Consider the following 19,390-nt stretch of genomic DNA (forward strand, 5'->3'; position numbering starts at 1 on the left):
GAGGGATTTAGAGCCTCATAAGCTAGAGTCTTTGCTTGTCTTTCCTATTCTCCTCTCCCTCTCCACCTCAGAGCAGGCCTGGAGTCTTGAGGAGCGTCGTCGCAACCCTGCTGTGTGGATCACCGCTAGAGAGGAGGACGCTTGACCTCCTTCACCCTCTCCTAAGGATCTGTAAGGAAACAGGGAAATACGATCTCCCTAGGTAACACAATATACTTTATACGCAGTTTTGAGTTTCGCGGTTTTTGCGCACCAATCTTCGCACGACGACGAACATCTTTTTGGGAATCGGGGATTTTGTTTTCTTGTTCTTCCGCAGCGCATGTGATGTCGCCCCCATGATTTCCCAACAGTGGTATCAGAGCCAGGTTGTTCGTGCGAATGATTGATTTTGAACTACATGTGTTGTGTTTAGAAAGAATATTGACGTCAAAATTGTTTACGCAAAAGCGAGAAAGGGCAGCAACAGTTGCTGCCCTCGATCTACGTGCGTGAAGCGCAACCGAAGGCGGGCAGCACAGGGGCTGCGTTTGCAGCTGCCGGCCGGCGGCCTGCTTGCAGCAGGCTTGCTGCCGGCGGGGCTGGCAGCCCACGGGCAGAGGCGCCGTAGGGCAGCGGCGCCTGCCGCCGCTGCTCCCGCGGGCGAAACCCCCCCCCCCACAGGGTCGGCCGCCCGGCGGGACAGCACCGCCTGCGGAGGCAGCGGCGCCCGAAGGGGGCGCCCACCCGCAGCGGCATCGCCGCCAGTGGGCGTGCCGCCTGCAGGCGAGGGCACTGCCCTCGCCCCGCCGCACAGGCCGCCGCCGGTAGGGTGGCGGCGGCGGCAGCAGCGAAAAGGGGAAAGGGCATTAGGGTTTTCTGGGCAAAAGACAGTTTTGCCCCTCGGAATTTGAGAAATTCCAGTTTCTCTTTTGTCCAAATTACGAAAATACCCCTATACATTTAGAAATTCCCTACATGTCCCTGATTTCAGAAAATATTAATTAATTAAAAGGTTTAGTTGATTATTATTTTTTATTATTATCTAGTAGTCCTACATGATGATGATTATTTATACATGTGATGTATGATGTGTGGACGGATGATCATGGACCGTGTGATGTGTGTACTTGTGATTATTATTATTGAGGTTTACGAGCCTCCATTATATTTCTCGTTTATTGTCGGGCCTGCGTGCCTATGATTAAGTTGTAATCACATGAGGAGGCGCAGCGGGAGTGTGGATGCGATAGCGGGACCCACGAGACGGACGATCGCGATGCATGAAGATGCATCAAGATGTCGACGGAACCGACGAGGACGAGATGGACGATCACAGGGCATGGAGATGCACCGTTGCACACATAGATCTTGATGTGAGTGATTAGGCCTACTGGCTCGGGCCTAATCACATTAGGTTGTGGTCCATGATCATCTGGTGTAATTGATTATACACATATTATATAAGTATATATATTTGCATGCGATGTAAATATATATTAAATATGTATATGTGTGACATGTCATATTAGGAGACCAAATCTTAGAAACATCTCTCGATAATATTAAGTCGGTAAACGTGAGGCAATTAGATTGACCCACGTTGCCTTCCATCGTTATAAGTAGGAACCGATTCCCGGTGTAGGTTGAGTTGGTCGAGTCCCTTGAGACTCACCTATATCGTGATTCGCTATCTTGCTTACGACATAGAGATGTCACCGGTGACCTAAGGGCATGGTATACTTGGTCGAGTCCCTCGAGGGTATATCATCAAATCAGACTCATCTTGTAACGAAGGTGTTGACTTAACCGAGCATCATGGTTGGTCGAGTCCCTCGAGGCCATGGTGATTCGGAGGCCGAACAGGACGGGAATCACAAGGAGTTGTGATCGGCAAGAGTTGCCTACCTTTTAGGCTTAGTGTGATTGGTCGAGTCCCTCGAGGTTACACTAAGACGCTGATTGGATCCTGATCCCCACTAGAAGTTTGCCGGAGACTTCTGTTTCATGTGCTGAGGGTGTCGCGTGACTCGCTAGTAAAATAGTGGGAGCATATTAAGATAGAAGTCCATATCTTGATAGTTTATTTTTTGTAAAATCTGCATGTTATTCATTTCTGCTGCATCTTTATTTTCAGAAAATGTCGCTTTCAAATCCCTTACGTGGCATACTTGATGTCAACCGCCTCACTGGTCCAAATTATACGGATTGGCTCCGTAACTTGAGAATTGTTCTCACAGAGGAGAAAATCGTGTACGTCCTTGATATAGTGATGCTTTCGCCCGAAGAAGGGGCAAACGAGGATGAGATCGCTCGCTACGTGAAGTACATTGATGACTCCACTCTTGCTCAGTACTATATGTTGGGCTCTATACTCCTGAGTTACAAAGACAACATGAAAAGATGGATGCCAGATCCATTCTCCTACATGTCTGTAAATTATTTGAGGAACAAGGAAGGACTCAGCGATATGAGATATCTAAGAGCCTCTTCCCCGCTAGGATGACTGAGGGGACACCGGTTCAGAACCATGTCCTAAAGATGATTGAGTGGATAGAGAAACTCACAGGTCTAGGAATGGTCCTAGAGGATAACTTGTGTGTGGACATTGTGCTTCAGTCCCTACCAGATTCCTTTTCACAGTTCATAATGAATTTTAATATGAACAAGCTTGGGGTGACTCTCCCAGAGCTTCTCAATATGTTGAGGGAGGCAGAGAGTACTATTAAGAATGAGAAGCTAGTTCTCTACACTAGGGAGACCAAAAAGAAAAGGAAAGCAGAAAGGTCCCTTAAGAAGGGAAATGGCAAGGGCAAACCAGGTAAAGCAAATGTTGCTAAGAAAGACTCAGTAAAGGACAAAGGCTAGTGATTCCACTATAGTAAAGATGGGCACTGGAAGAGGAACTGCAAAGAGTACCTTGTAGAAAGGGCGAAATAGAAGCTTGGAGAAGCTTCAGGTACATTCATGATCAATCTCCAATTGGCAGATTTTTGTGATAGTGCATTGGTATTGGATACCAATATTGCTTATCACATCTACAATTTATTGTAAATTCTAGCAAAGCTAAGAGGAGATTGACGAGAGGAATATTGCATAAAGGTTTGTTTATGCAAGACACTACTCCACATATCATGAATGTAAGTGTCTAAGAGGAAACGAGAGGAGGTGAACAGTGTATACCTATGGCATTGTAGGCTAGGTCATATCCATGAGGGAAGGATTCAAAAGTTGCTAAATGATGGATATCTAGATCCATTTGACTATGTGTCATCTGCAACTTGCGAGCCTTGCCTTCATGAAAAACTGACCAACTCTCTATTTAATAGAACTAGAGAGAGAGACATTGAGTTGTTGGAACTCATACATAGTGATGTATGTGGACCCATGTCAACTCATGCCATTGGAGGTTACTCCTACTTCATTACATTTACTGATGATTTCTCAAGGTATTGATATGTGTACTTAATGAAGTACAAGTCCGAGGCCTTTGAGAAATTCAGAGAGTATAATAATGAGGTGGAGAACCAGACCGGAAAGAGTATCAAAACTCTTCGATCAGATCGAGGAGGTGAGTACTTAAGTATAGAGTTTACTCAGTTCCTCAAGGACCATGGGATATTATCCCAATGGACACCTCCTTACACACCTCAGCTCAATGGTGTCTCTGAAAGGAGAAATCGTACGTTATTAGATATGGTACGGTCCATGATGAGTTTCGCTGACCTACCCATCTCATTCTAGGGATATACCCTAGAATCCACAGCTTACCTTCTGAACAAAGTTCCAACTAAGTCGGTAGTGTCTACACCATATGAGATATGGAAAGGGAAGAAGCCTGATCTTAAGGTTGTTAAGATTTGGGGCTGCCCTGCCCATGTTAAAAGACACAACCCCGATAAGTTAGAATTAAGGACAGAGCGATGCAAATTTGTGGGATACCCCAAGGAAACTTGTGGGTATTATTTCTATCATCTCGAGGACCAAAAGGTCTTTGTAGCTAAGAGAGCAGTGTTCCTTGAGAAGGAACACATTCTTGGCGGAGACAGTGGGAGAATGATAGAGTTGAGCGAGGTTGGAGAACCAAGCTCAAGCACCACTCTACAGCCCGAGTCTGTTCAGGTATCTAATACACAAGTTTCAACTTTACGTAGGTCTGATAGAGTATCCCATCCTCTTGAGAGATATGTGGGACATATTAGAGGAGAGGATGTTAAGGATATTGATCCTCAGACCTATGAGGAGGCTATTATGAGTATAGACTCCGGGAAGTGGCAAGAAGCCATGAATTCTGAGATGGATTCTATGTACTCCAATAAGGTTTGGAACATAGTTGATGCGCCCGAAGGTATTGTACCCATCGGTTGCAAGTGGATCTTTAAGAAAAAGATGGGAGTAGATGGAAAGATAGAGACCTATAAAGCAAGGCTAGTGGCTAAGGGGTATCGTCAAAGGCAAGGTGTTGACTATGACGAAACCTTCTCACCCGTAGCAATGCTAAAATCCATTAGAATTCTATTGGCTATTGCAGCACACTATGATTATGAGATCTGGCAGATGGATGTGAAAACCGCATTCCTTAACGGGAACCTCGAGGAGGAGGTGTATATGATGCAACCTGAGGGATTCGTGTTCAAGAACTGCCCAGATAAGGTGTGTAGGTTGCTTAGATCCATTTATGGACTAAAGCAAGCTTCCCGAAGTTGGAATATAAGATTTGATGAGGCAATCAGATCTTATGACTTCGTTAAGAACGAAGATGAGCCTTGTGTATACAGAAAGGTAAATGGGAGCGCTATCACCTTTTTGGTGTTATATGTGGATGACATCCTCATCATTGGGAATGACGTAGGAATGCTATCCACAGTAAAGACTTGGTTATCTAGACACTTCTCCATAAAGGACTTAGGGGAAGCATCCTATATCTTGGGGATTAGAATCTATAGAGATAGATCCAAGAGGATGCTTGGCTTGTCCTAGTCCAGGTAAATAGAAACCATTGTCAAAAGTTTTGGCATGGAAAATTCTAAGAAAGGGCAAACATGGATATGATACCTTATGCCTCAGCAATAGGGTCTATCATGTATGCCATGCTATGTACTAGGCCTGATATAGCGCATGCTCTGAGTGTCACAAGCAAGTATTAGGCGGATCCAGGCTTGGAGCACTGGAAAGTAGTAAAGTGTATCCTTAAGTACTTGAGAAGGACTAAGGATCTTTTACTAGTATATGGAGGTAATAGCCTTAAGATTGAAGGCTACACTGACTCAAGTTTTCAGTCTGATGTCGATGATAGCAAGTCGAATTCAAGGTATGTGTACACCTTGAATGGAGGAGCAGTGTGCTGGAAGAGTTCCAAGCAAGATACTACTACTGACTCGACCACAGAGGCGGAGTATATTGCTGCATCAAATGCAGCAAAGGAGGGAGTCTGGGTGAAGAAGTTCATCACAGATTTGGGAGTCGTGCCGGGTAGCAAGGAGTCGACTTCCTTATATTGCGACAACCATGGGGCGATTACTCAAATAAGGGAACCCGGGTCTCATCAGAAGTGTTCTGAGGAGGTTCCAGCTTATCAGAGAGATTGTAACCCGAGGAGATGTAGTAGTGGAAAGAGTTCCATCCGAAGATAACATTGCAGATCCATTGACAAAGCCGTTGTCTCATTTTGTCTTTGAGCGTCACAGGGGACTGATGGGGATCAGACACATAAGTGATTGGCTTTAGGTCAAGTGGGAGATTGCTAGTCATAGGTGCCCAGCAAGCCAATCACGTGAGTGATGGCACGTGTGACTTGATACAGAATCTTTTTGCTTATTATATTTTAGCGTATATCACTTTATAACTATTGCATATGTGCATATATATATTGTGATGTCCTTGGATTTGTGCAATGGGAATCGGATCGTGATGAGATCACGATAATGAGATTGATTCACCTTTAAACACATATCCTAAATAATCCCGGTCATAGGTTACTCGAGAGGTACATCGTGATAACCGGACAGACTGGTGTGCTGTATACCCGTCCATATGATGGATGCAGTTGGTCTCAAAGCTGCTCGTGTAGGGACACTAGGGATACAATACAGGTGCTCATTGGAGAATGAGTTCATTGATTAATCCGCTTACGGAATGCTGGATGGTTGATGATGCCTTATTGTCAGACAGCGATTCCGTAGTCCTAGTGGTGTATCTGGTCCTTAGACTTGAGACACCAAGGATGTCCTGTATGAGTGCTCCACTCTTTGATACCAGACTTATAGGTTTGGCTGTCCCAGATCTAGTACAGCTGGTCATTGGGAGTGGTAGTCGACCTTACGAGGGCCATTGAGTGTCGATAGAGGATCATCCACTCTCGGCGTCATGAGAGGAATATCTCATGTGTTCTTGCTCAGACAAATCCCTGGCCAGGGTCATTCGGGTTGAGTGAGAAAGAGTTCTCCGGGAGAATCCGATTAGAGCGAGACTCGAGTAGAAACCGTATGGGTCTGACAACACCATGCTCGATATACGGTATCTGGGATATTAGATGGATGAGGGATTATAGGTACATGGTAACTAAGGACAGACAGGTCCAATGGATTGGATTCCCCTGTATCGTCTGGGGACTACGGCGTAGTGGCCTAGTACGTCCGTAGTCGATGAGTCGAGTGAATTATTATAGAGATAATAATTCACTGAGTTAGAAGGAGTTCTGATAGGTATGACTCACGGCCAGCTCGATATTGGGCCTAGAGGGTCACACACATATGGTAGGCATTGCGATGAGTAGAGGTTCGGATATGAGATATCTGACGGAGCTCTTGTCTTATTGGATACAGATCCAATACCCACTAGGGGAGGACCCATTAGGGTTTGACAGGGGACCTCTATAAATAGGAGGGATTTAGAGCCTCATAGGCTAGAGTCTTTGCTTGCCTTTCCTATTCTCCTCTCCCTCTCCACCTCATATCAGGCCTGGAGTCTTGAGGAGCGTCGTCGCAACCCTGCTGTGTGGATCACCGCTAGAGAGGAGGACGCTTGACCTCCTTCACCCTCTCCTAAGGATCTGTAAGGAAACAGGGATATACGATCTCCCTAGGTAACACAATCTACTTTATACGCAGTTTTGCGGATTTTGCGCACCAATCTTCGCACGACGACGAACATCTTTTTGGGAATCGGGGATTTTATTTTCTTGTTCTTCCGCTGCGCATGTGATGTCACCCCCATGATTTCCCAACACTGTATTAGGCCTAATATAACACATGCTCTGAGTGTCACAAGCAAGTATCATGTGGATCCAGGCTTGGAGCATTAGAAAGCAGTAAAGTGTATCCTTAAGTACTTAAGAAGGACTAAGGATCTCTTCTTGATATATGGAGGTAGTAGCCTTAGGGTTGAAGGCTATACGGACTCGAGTTTCTAGTCCAATGTCGATGATAGTAAATCAAATTCGTGATATGTGTATACCCTGAATAGAGAAGCAGTATGCTAGAAGAGTTTCAAGTAAGATACTACTATTGAATCGACCATAGATGTGGAATATATTATTGTAGTAGAGGTAGCAAATGAGTGAATCTCGATGAAGAAGTTCATCACATATATGGGAGTCATGCCAGGCAACGAGGAGTTGATTCCCTTATATTGTGATAACTACGAGGAAATTGCTCAAATAAGGAAACCCGGGTCTCATCAAAAGTGTTCTAAGGAGGTTCCAACTTATTATAGAGATAATGACCAGAGGAGATGTAGAAGTGGAAAGAGTTCCATCTGAGGATAACATTGCAGATCCATTGATAATGGCATTATCTAATATTGTCTTTGAGCATCACAAGGGTCTGATGGTGATTAGACACATAGGTGATTGGCTTTAGGTCAAGTGGGAGATTGCTAGTCATATGTGCCCTACAAGCCAATCATGTGAGTGATGGCACATGTGACTTGACACGTAGTCTTTTTGCTTATTATTATTATTTGATATTTTATTACTTTATATTGTTTGTTACTTGAATATATTATGATATCCATGGATTTGAGTAATGGAAATTGGATCGTGACGAAATCACGATAATGAGACTGATTTATCTTTAAACACATATCCTAAATAATTTCGGTCATAGGTTACTCGAGAGGGACACAGACAGACTGATGTGTTGTATACTTGTCCATATGATTGTTGCAGTTGGTCTCATAATTGCTCGTGTGGGGACACTAGGGATATAATACAAGTGCTCATTGGAGAATGAGTTCACTAATTGATCCGCTTACAGAATGCTAGATGGTTGATGATGTCTTATTGTCAAACAATGATTCTATAGTCCTAGTGGTGTACCTGGTCCTTAGACTTGAGACACCAAAGATGTCCTGTATTAGTGCTCTACTCTTTGATATCGGACTTATAGGTTTGGATGTTCTAGATCTAGCACAACCGGTCATCGGGAGTGGCAGTCAACTTTACAAGGACTATTGAGTGTCGATGGAGGATCATCCACTCTCAGTGTCATGAGCAAAATATCCCATGTGTTCTTGCTTAGACAAATCACTAGCTATGGTCATTTGGATTGAGAGAGAAAGAGTTCTTCGGGAGAATCCGATTAGAGCAAGACTCAATTAGAAATCGTATGGATCTGACAGCACCATGCCCAGTATATGGTCTTTGAGATATTAGATGGATGAGGGACTATAGGTACATAGTAACTGAAGACAAATATATCCAATAGATTGGATTCTCTTGTATCGTTTGGAGACTGCAACGTAGTGGCCTAGTACGTCTGCAGTCGATAAGTCGAGTGAATTATTATTAAGATAATAATTTACTAAGCCAGAAGGAGTTCTGACAGGTATGACTCACGGCCAGCTCGATATTCGGCCTAGAGGGTCACACACATATGATAGGTATTTTAATGAGTAGAGGTTCGAATATGATATATCCACCGGAGCCTCTATCTTAATGAATATCCAATAAGCCCCTGAATTATTGGATCAGATGGATGAGATCCAATAAGAGCCCATGAGAGATTATTAGATAGATATCCACTAATCTAAGAGCTTGGGTAGTTGGATGGAGATCTAATACATAATAGGGCAGGATCCATTAGGGTTAAGTTGACAATGGACCTCTATAAATAGGAGGGAATCAGTGGTTCATAGGCTAGAGCCTTTTTGGTTTACCTCTCATATTCTCCTCCCCTTCTCCTATTGGGAAATCTTGGGGGCGACACCACATGTGCAACGAAGGAATAGAAAATAAAATCTCTAATTTCCAAAGATATGTTCGTCGTCGTACGAAGATTGGTACGCAAAATTCGTAAAATAGAAAACCATGTGTGAGATAGATTATGTTACCTAGGGAGATCGTATGTCCTTGAATCCCCATAGATCTCTAGGATAGGGTGAAAGAGGTCAAGCACCCTCCTCTCTAACGGTGATCCAGATAGCAGGGCTGCAATGATGCTCCTCAAAACTCGAGGCCTGCTTTGAGGTGGAGAGGGGGAGGAGATTAAGAGAGGCAACTAAAAAGCTCTAGCCTATGAACCACTAGTTCTCTCCTATTTATAGAGGTCCCTTGTCAACTTAACCCTAATTGATCCTCACCTATTGAGTATTGGATCTCCATCCAACTATCCAAGCCTCTTAGATTAGTGGATCTCTAACCAAAAATCTCTCATCGACTCTTATTGGATCTTATCCATATGATCCAATAATTTAGGGGCTTATTGGATATCCAATAAGATAAGGGCTCCAGCAGATATCTCATATCCGAACCTCTACTCATCGCAACGCCTATCATATGTGTGTGATCCTCTAGGCCCAATATCGAGCTGGCCATGAGTCATACCTATCAGAACTCCTTCTGGCTTAGTGAATTATTATCTCCATAATAATTCACTTGACTCATCGACTATGGACGTACTAGGCGATTACGCCGCAGTCTCCAGATGTTACAGGGGAATTCAATCCATTGGACCTGTCTGTCCTCAGTTAGCGTGTACCTATAGTCTCTCATCTATTTAACATCCCAGAAACCGTATACCGGGCATGGTGCTATCAGACCCATACATTTTCTACTCGAGTCTCGCTCTAATCGGATTCTCCCAGAGAACTCTTTCTCTCTCAATCCGAATGACCCTGGCCAAGGATTTGTATAAGCAAGAATACATGGGACATCCCTCTCATGATACCGAGAGTGGATGATCCTCTATCGACACTCAATAGCCCTCGTAAGATTGACTACCACTCCCGATCACCGGTTGTGCTAGATCTGGGACATCCAAACCTATAAGTCAGGTATCAAAGAATGGAGTACTCATACAGGACATCCTTGGTGTCTCATGTCTAAGGACCAAATACATTACTGGGACTATGTAATCGCTAAATGACAATAAGGCATTATTAACCATTCAACATTATATAAGCGGATCAATCAGTGAACTCATTCCCCAATGAGCACCTATATTGTATCCCAAGTATCCCCATATGAGCAACTATGAGATCAGCTGCATCCATCATACGGATGGGTATACAACACACTAGTATGTCTGGTTATCTCGATGTCCCTCTCAAGTAATCTATGACCAAGATTATTTAGGATCTGTGTTTAAAGGCGAATCAGTCTCATTATCATGATCTCATCACTATTTGATTCTCATTGCAAAGATCCAAGGACATCACAAGTAATATAAAATAATAAATACCAATATATATATATATATATAATAAGTAATATAAAATAATAAATATCAAAATATAATAAGCAAAAAGACTGTGTGTCAAGTCACACATGTCTGTCAAGTCACACATGTCATCACTCACGTGATTGGCTTGCTAGGCACGTATGACTAGCAATCTCTCACTTGACTTAAAGTCAATCACTTATGTGTCTGATCTCTATCAGACCCCTATGATGCTCAAAGACAATCTAAGATAATGGCTTTATCAATGGATCTACAATGTTATCTTTAGATGGAACTCTTTTCACTACTACATCTCCTCGAGTCATGATTTCTCTAATAAGTTGGAATCTCTTCAGAACACTTCTGATGAGACCTGGGTTCCCTTATTTGAGCAATCACCCTGTTGTTAATGCAATATAAGAAAATCAGCTCCTCGTTACCCGGCACGACTCCTAGAACTATGATGAACTTCTTCATCTAGACTCCCTCCTTTGCTGCCTCTACTACAGCAATATACTCCACCTCTGTGGTCGAGTCAGTAGGAGTATCTTGCTTGGAACTCTTCTAGCATACTGCTCCTTCATTCAAGGTGTACACATACCCCGAATCAACTTGCTATCATTGACATCGGACTGAAAACTCGAGTCTGTGTATCCTTCAACCTAGAGGCTACTACCTCCATATACTAGTAAAAGATCCTTAGTCCTTCTCAACTACATAGGATACACTTTACTACTTTCTAGTGCTCTAAGCCTGGATCCACCTAATACTTGCTCGTGACACTTTGAGCATGCACTATATCAGGCCTGGTACATAGCATGGCATACATGATAGAGCCTATTGCTGAGGCATAGGGTATCATATTCGTGTTCACCCTTTCTTCAGGAGTCTTTGGGGACATACTCTTAGAAAGTGATATCTCATGTCTCATCGGTATGAGACATCTTTTGAAATTTTTCATGCTAAACCTTTTGACAATGGTATCTATATACCTAGATTGGGACAAGCAAAGCACCCTCTTAGATTTATCTTTATAGATCTAAATCCCCAAGATATATGATGCTTCCCCTAAGTCCTTCATGGAGAAGTGTCTAGATAACCAAGCATTTACTGTGGATAGTATTCCTACATCATTCCTAATAATCAAGATGTCATCCACATAAAATACCAAGAAGGTGATAGTGCTCCCACTTACCTTCCTGTACACACAAGGCTCATCTTCATTCTTAATGATGTCATAAGATCTGATTGCCTCATCAAATCTTATATTCCAACAATGGGAAGCTTGCTTTAGTCTATAAATGGATATAAGCAACCTGCATACCCTATCTGTGTTGTCCTTGGATATGAATCCCTCGGGTTGTATGATATACACCTCCTCATCGAGGTTGCAATTAAAGAATACGATTTTCATATCCATCTATCAAATCTCATAATCATAGTATGCTGCAATAGCCAATAGAATTCGGATGAATTTTAGCATGACTACGGGTGAGAAGGTTTCATCATAGTCAACACATTACCTTTGACGATACCCCTCAACCACAAGTCTTGCTTTATAGGTCTCTACCTCTCCATCTACTCCGATCTTTTTCTTAAAGATCCACTTGCAACCAATGGGTACAATACCCTCAGGCGCATTAACTAGGTTCTAAATCTTGTTGGAGTACATGGAATCCATCTCAGAATTCATGGCTTCTTGCCACTTCCTGGAGCCTATACTCATAATAGTCTCCTCATAGGTCTGAGGATCAATATCCTTAACATCCTCTCCTCTAATATGTCCCACATATCTCTTGGGAGGATGGGATACTATGTCAGACCTACGTAAAGTTGGAACTTGTGTGTTAGGTACCTGAATAGACTCAGGCTATAGAATGGTGCTTGAGTTAGGTTCTCCAACCTCGCTCAACTCTATCATGCTCCCACTATCTCCACCAAGAATGTGTTTCTTCTCAAGGAACATCGCTCTCTTAGCTACAAAGACCTTTTGGTCCTTAAGATGATAGAAATAATACCCACGAGTTTCCTTGGGATATCCCACAAACTTGCACTGCTTCGTCCTTAATTCCAACTTATCGGTGTTGTGTCTTTTAACGTGGGTAGGGCAGCCCCAAATCTTAACAACCTTAAGATCGGACTTCTTCCCTTTCCATATCTCATATGGTGTAGACACTACCAACTAAGTTAGAACTATATTCAAAAGGTAAGCTGCGGTCTCTAGGGCATATCCCTGGAATGAGATGGGTATGTCAGCGAAACTCATCATGGACCGTACCATGTCTAACAGTGTACGATTCCTCCTTTTAGACACACTATTGAGTTGAGGTGTATAAGGAGGTGTTATTGGGATAAAATCTCATGGTCCTTGAGGAACTGGGTAAACTCTATACTTAAGTACTCACCTCCTCGATCTAATCGAAGAGTCTTGATACTCTTTCCAGTCTACCACTCCACTTCATTCTTATACTATTTGAATTTCTCAAATGCCTTGGACTTGTACTTCATTAAGTACACATCCATACCTTAAGAAATCATCAGTAAAGGTAACGAAGTAGGAGCAACCACCAATGACATTAGTTGACATGGGTCCATATACATCACTATGTAAGAGTTCCAACAGCTCAATGGCTCTCTCTCTAATTCCACTAAATTGAGAGTTGGTTAGTTTTTCATGAAGGCAATGCTCGCAAGTTGCATATGACTCATAATCGAATGGATCTAGATATTCATCCTTTAGCAACTTTTGAATCCTTCCCTCATGGATGTGACCTAGCCTACAATGCCACAAGTTTGCACTATTCACCTCATCTCGTTTCCTCTTAGACACACATACATTCATGATATGTGGAGTAGTGTCTAGCATAAACAAACCATTATGCAATGTTCATCTCGTGATAATCTCATCATCTAATAATATTGAATAACTATTATTCTCAAAAACTAATTTATATCCACTAACTATCAAATATGAAATGAAGATAATGTTTTTGATAATAGAAGGAATAAAATAACATGTATATAATGTAATAATAGCTCCACCAGGCAAATGTAAAGCGACCTCGCCAATAGCTACTACAGCAACTTTTACTCCATTGCCCATCTTGAGGTCTATCTCGCTTCTCACCAGTCTCCTAGGCCTTGCCAGAACCTGCAACGAATTGTAAATATGATAAGCACTACCGATATCCAATATCCATGTGTTATCATAAGAGTCTGACAAATGGATATTAATCATGAATGTATCTAAAGCTTCTCAAGCTTTTATTTCGCTCTCTCTGCAAGGTACTCTTTGTAGTTCTTCTTCTAGTGCCCATCTTTTCCACAGTAGAAGCACTAACCTTTGTCCTTTGTCGGGTCTTTCTTAGTAACCTTTGTTTTACCTGGTTTTCCTTTGCCCTTGCCCTTCTCAAGGGACTTTTCTACTTTCCTTTTCTTTCTAGTCTCACTAGTGTAGAGAACTGACTTCTCTTTCTTGATAGTGCTCTCTTCTTCCGTCAACATATTGAGGAGCTCCGGGAGAGTCACCTCAAGCTTGTTCATATTAAAATTCATTATGAACTATAAAAAGGAATCTGGTAAGGACTGAAGCACAATGTCTACACATAGGTTATCCTCTAGGACCATTCCTAGATATATGAGTTTCTCTATCCACTCAATCATCTTTAGGACATGGTTCTGAACCGGTGTCCCCTTAGTTATCATAGCACGGAAGAGGCTCTTGGATATGTCAAATCGTTGAGTCCTTTCCTATTCCTCAAACAGTTTACGGACATGTAGGAGAATGCATCTGGCATCCATTTTTTCATGATATCTCTGTAACTCAAGAGTCATGGAGCCCAACATGTAACACTGAGCAACAGTGGAGTCATCAATGTACTTCACGTAGTGAGCAATCTCATCCTCACTTCCCCTTCCTCGGGCGTAGGTATCACTGTATCAAGGACGTACATAATTTTCTCCACCATGAGAATAATTCTCAAGTTGCGAAGTCAATCTATATAATTCGGACTAGTGAGGCGGTTAACATCAAGTATGCCACGTAAGGGATTTGAAAGTGACATTTTCTAAAAATAAAGATACAGCAAAAATAAATAACATGTAGATTTTATAAAAAATAAACAATCAAGATGTGGACTTCTATCTTAATCTGCTCTCACTATTTTACTAGTGAGCCACACGACACCCTCAGCATATGAAACGGAAGTCTTTGGTAGACTTCTAGTTGGGATCAGGATATAATTAGCATCTTAGTGTAATCTCGAGAGACTCGACCAATCACACTAAGCCCGAAAGGTAGGCAACTCTTGCCGATCACAACTCCTTGTGATTCCCATCCTGTTCAACCTCCGAATCACTATAGTTTCGAAGGACTCGACCAACCATGATGTTCAATTAAGTCCATACTATCGTTACAAGATGAATCTGATTTGATGATATACCCTCAAGGGACTCGACCATGCATACCATGTCCTCAAGTCACCGGTGACATCTCTATACCATAGGCAAGACAATGAATCATGATATAAGTGAGCCTCGAGGGACTCGACTAACTCAACCTACACCGAAAATCGATCTCTACCTATAACGATAGAAAGCCACGTGGGTCAATCTAATTATCTCACATTTACCGACTTAATATTGTCGAGAGAGAGGTTTCTTTGATTTGGTCTCCTAATAGACATGTCACACATATACATATTTAATATATATCTACATCGCATGCAAAAATATATATACATACATAGTAGGTGTATAAGCAATTACACATCACATGAGCAATCACACCGGATGATCATGGACCATAACCTAATATGATCAGGCCCGAGCCAGTGGGTATAATCACTCACATCAAGATCTATGTGTGTCGTGGTGCATCTTCATGCCTTGTGATCATCCATCTCGTTCTTGTCAGTTCCGTCGACATCTCGACGCATCTCCATGTATCGCGATCGTCCGTCTCGTGGGTCCCACTATCGCTTCCACGCTCCTACTGTGCCTCCTCATGTGATTACAGCTTGATCATAGGCACGTAGGTCTGACAATAAACGAGAAATAAAATGGAGACTCGTAAGCTCTAATAATAATAATCACAAGTACACACATCACATGGTCTATGATCATCCGTCCACACATCATACATCATATATATATATATATATATATATATATATATATATATATATATATATATATATATATATATATATATATATATATATATATATATATATATATATCATCATCATGTAAGACTACTAGATAATAATAAAAATAATAATCAATTAAACTTTTTAATTAATTAATATTTTCTGAAATCAAGGACATATAGGAAATTTTTTAAATTCTAAGGGGCATTTTCATAATTTGGGCAAAAGGATAGAATTAGAATTTCTCAAATTCACAAGGGCAAAACTATCTTTTGCCCAAAACCCTAACCCTCCCCATCTCCTGTTGCTTATTGCGGCCACCGCCACACTACCGGCGGCGGCCCTCTACGGCGGGGGGGCGCGGGGGTGCAACCCCTGCCCATGGGCGCTGTGCCCGCGGGCGACGTCACCCTTGCGGTCGAGCACCGTTGCGGGTACTATAACCCCCGCGAGAGATTGTGCTCGCGGGTGCAACGCCCGCAGGTGCCGTTGGCACCGCCCTTGAGCGCAGACGTAGTGCCCGCGTGCAGGTGGCCGCCATGCTTGCGGGCACCACTGCAAGCAGTCGTGCTTGCGTGCATAGTGCCCCCGCATAGGTGGCTGCCATTGCAGCAGCCCGCCGGCCTGACACGGACTTAGCTGGTTTTGCCTAAGTCGTGCGGCACCCTTGCGTGTCCGTTCGCAAAGGTCAGCCTCCCCGAAGCCTCCCATTGTCCCTTAGGACCTCCAAAAGAGAGAACGGGTTAGAGAGAACACCTCAATCGGGATCCACAAGCAGACATGTCCGAAAAACACTTCATAGACAATGCAAATTACAAACAGACTTTACAAGCTCTGAACAGTGGCACAACAAAGGGTAAAATGGTCCATTATAGACCGAAAAGCTCTCGCACGTGTCCACATGACACAACCTTTATTTACAAGCCTAAAGAGGCCACCAACCCAACTAAAGTGGGACTTATAAGCCTTCGGCTGCCCCTCTACACGTTGTACAAGGCATGAACATGCCAACAGACACGGACAGATATAAGCATTACATCAAACACCCTGTTTCAAAGTTTGTCCGTGACATTCTCCCCCACTTATCCCTTCGACGTCCTCGTCGAAGCCTTTGTGAACACTGCAACTCTTCGCCCTTGCTGAGTCTTCAATCTTCTGCTCCAGCTGCAATGCGCCTCCTGGCTCCCAGCTGCTCTCCGTTGCTGTTTTTGGGTAGTCGAACCTTTGATCCGCCATGCTGCTTCAACTCGCCAATGACTCTGACTCTGGTGTGGGGTTGGCTGAGTTGTGTTGATCCTCGTTGATTCCTGCGGATCCACCAAATGAAGGAAAAGACCATCCTTACTGCGCCAGTTTCTCAAAATTTCCACATGCTGCTTGAACTGGGTGGATGCTTGTTGGAGCTTTAACGAGCATCACTTCCGCTTTCACTTGGCATTTCGTTGGGAAATGAAGCGGACAATCTACTCTCAGTAGCACTGATCACCGTTGGTGAGGATTTGACAACTATTGTCTTCCATTATCTTCGAAGGGTCTTTGAACTTATGCAGAGCTCCTCTACTGGATAGATAAGAGAACTGGGGTACTCGGTTTCGCCCATTCTCTTAAGAGTTGAGAAGGCAAAGGTTACTTGACTTCGCCCGCCTCCTCGAGGTTGTACTTCATGCATCGAGCTGGTTACTGGCCTTCGTCTGCTCTTTTCTCACACTTCTGAAGCACTTGAAGTGTTTGCACTCCTTCCGTTGAGTTAGTTACTGTGATTCACCTTCTCAAAGCCATTGAACTTCTGGAATGCAGGAAGTTTCCACCCCAACTTGGAGTAATTCTCTGATAGATGAGGTCGCCTCTGGGATTGTACCGTCTTCTCCATCAACCCTGCCGCCTACTCCACTGAGTAGCAAAGGTACAGCACCGCGTACTGCCTGCTTCGTTCCTTGGTCGTGCACTCTTGCATGACCCGAAGTCCTTCACTTACGGCTGTCTTGATGAGAAGCACACTGACACCGGTCTTACGAAGTTCCTCGGCCTCTGCCCTTCAGCCTTGTCCCGGTACTTGGAGATTGCCTCTGCATGCTCCACCTCCTCGGCCCCTTTCACGACCAAGCACTCTCCCTCCATGAGAGTAAGGGATCAATGACTTTCACGGAAGTCCCGCCTCTGCGGTACCATGGCGCTGCCATGCCCATGGCCCTACTATCCGTCGCCTCGCATCTGAATCCCTTTTCTTCACGATCAGTAGAGATGTCTCTGTGGCACTCCTCCGAGTCCACCTCCATTCTAACTGATGCTTGATTTTGGGTAGCTAAGTCCCTCTGGACTCGTCGTCGCTTCCTCGCCCCTTTCGACCCCCTGCTTCAACACCTCTGTGTTCTCCAAGCAGTCTGTTTGGTCGATGGAAAGACAGACTGCAACTCCCATGCATGGCCTCTGCCATCGCGTTGTAGGGTTTGCACCAATTCTGTTCTCCTTAGCTTCCTTGGTAGCAACGTTCGCCTACTCGACCTTGTCCTCTGACTTGTCGGGCTCCCTTAAGCGAATATGAGCTCTGGAGCAGTCTAACTCTCCAGCTGCTTCGATCATACCTCTGCATGATCAAGTCCCTCCCATGGAACTCACTGGTACTTGCATTCGAACTTTTCCCTTGGTGGAACCCAGCCCTCATATGCTGATGACCAAGGTTTTCATCCGATGCAAAATTCGGTGCACGCCCGGAAGACCCGCCTCTGCGGTACCATGGCCTTCACTCCTTGAATCCATAGCCCTTCTTGTCGTCGTGTTGTTCACCAAAGCGGAGCTCCCAGTAGCTCCCGATCATACCTCCATATGATCTCATCCCTCACGGGACTCAGTCGTGTGTATCGCATTGCCACGAACTGTTCCACCACGATCCGCTGCACCATGTCGCCTCCTGGTGACATCTCCATTGCATTTTGATCCTTGTGGAATAAACTCGAATTGTGAACCCTCCATGTGTGGCCTCTGCCAATACATTGCAGGGTCTCCTCCACCTTCGATTTTGTTCGCTCCTTTGGCAATCGACCTTCATCCACCCACTCTTGGGTCACACCTAGATGAAGCACCGCTCTAGGACAGTCCGTCGCCTAGTAGCTCCCGAAATTCACCGACTTCACTGTAATTTGTGCACCATTGTCTGGATCCTGGGCCTCTGCCCCTACCAGCACAATCTCCGTTGCGCACCGCTTCCTTCATAGCAACTCGAATGGCAACACTGTGGCATATTCTTCAAGAGTACCCGCCTCTGCGTCCTCTTACCCCGTGCTAAGGCCTTCTGAACCCAACTTCGCCTCCGCAAATTGAGTTGCCTTAGTTCCTCCATCAAATGCTTCTCCGAGATAAGGTGCATGTGCCCCGAAGCTCCCTTCGTCTTTGGCACCATGCAAGATGAGTCCACTCCGTCAGAATGAAGGACCCATGGAACAACATGATCCTGCTCTTGCCTCTGCAAGAGCTCATGTCCTTGACCTCTGTCTAAGAAAAGCACTGTGCCTCTGCTCCATGTTCCAACTTCTCTGCTGGCTCCCTTCATGCGGCTTGGGTACTTCACCAAGTTACACCCAAGTTGCTCCGCTCCTCGTTTTTGCA

The sequence above is a fragment of the Musa acuminata genome, chromosome BXJ2-1 (assembly GCF_036884655.1).
Source record: "Musa acuminata AAA Group cultivar baxijiao chromosome BXJ2-1, Cavendish_Baxijiao_AAA, whole genome shotgun sequence".
In the NCBI taxonomy this organism is placed as follows: domain Eukaryota; kingdom Viridiplantae; phylum Streptophyta; class Magnoliopsida; order Zingiberales; family Musaceae; genus Musa; species Musa acuminata.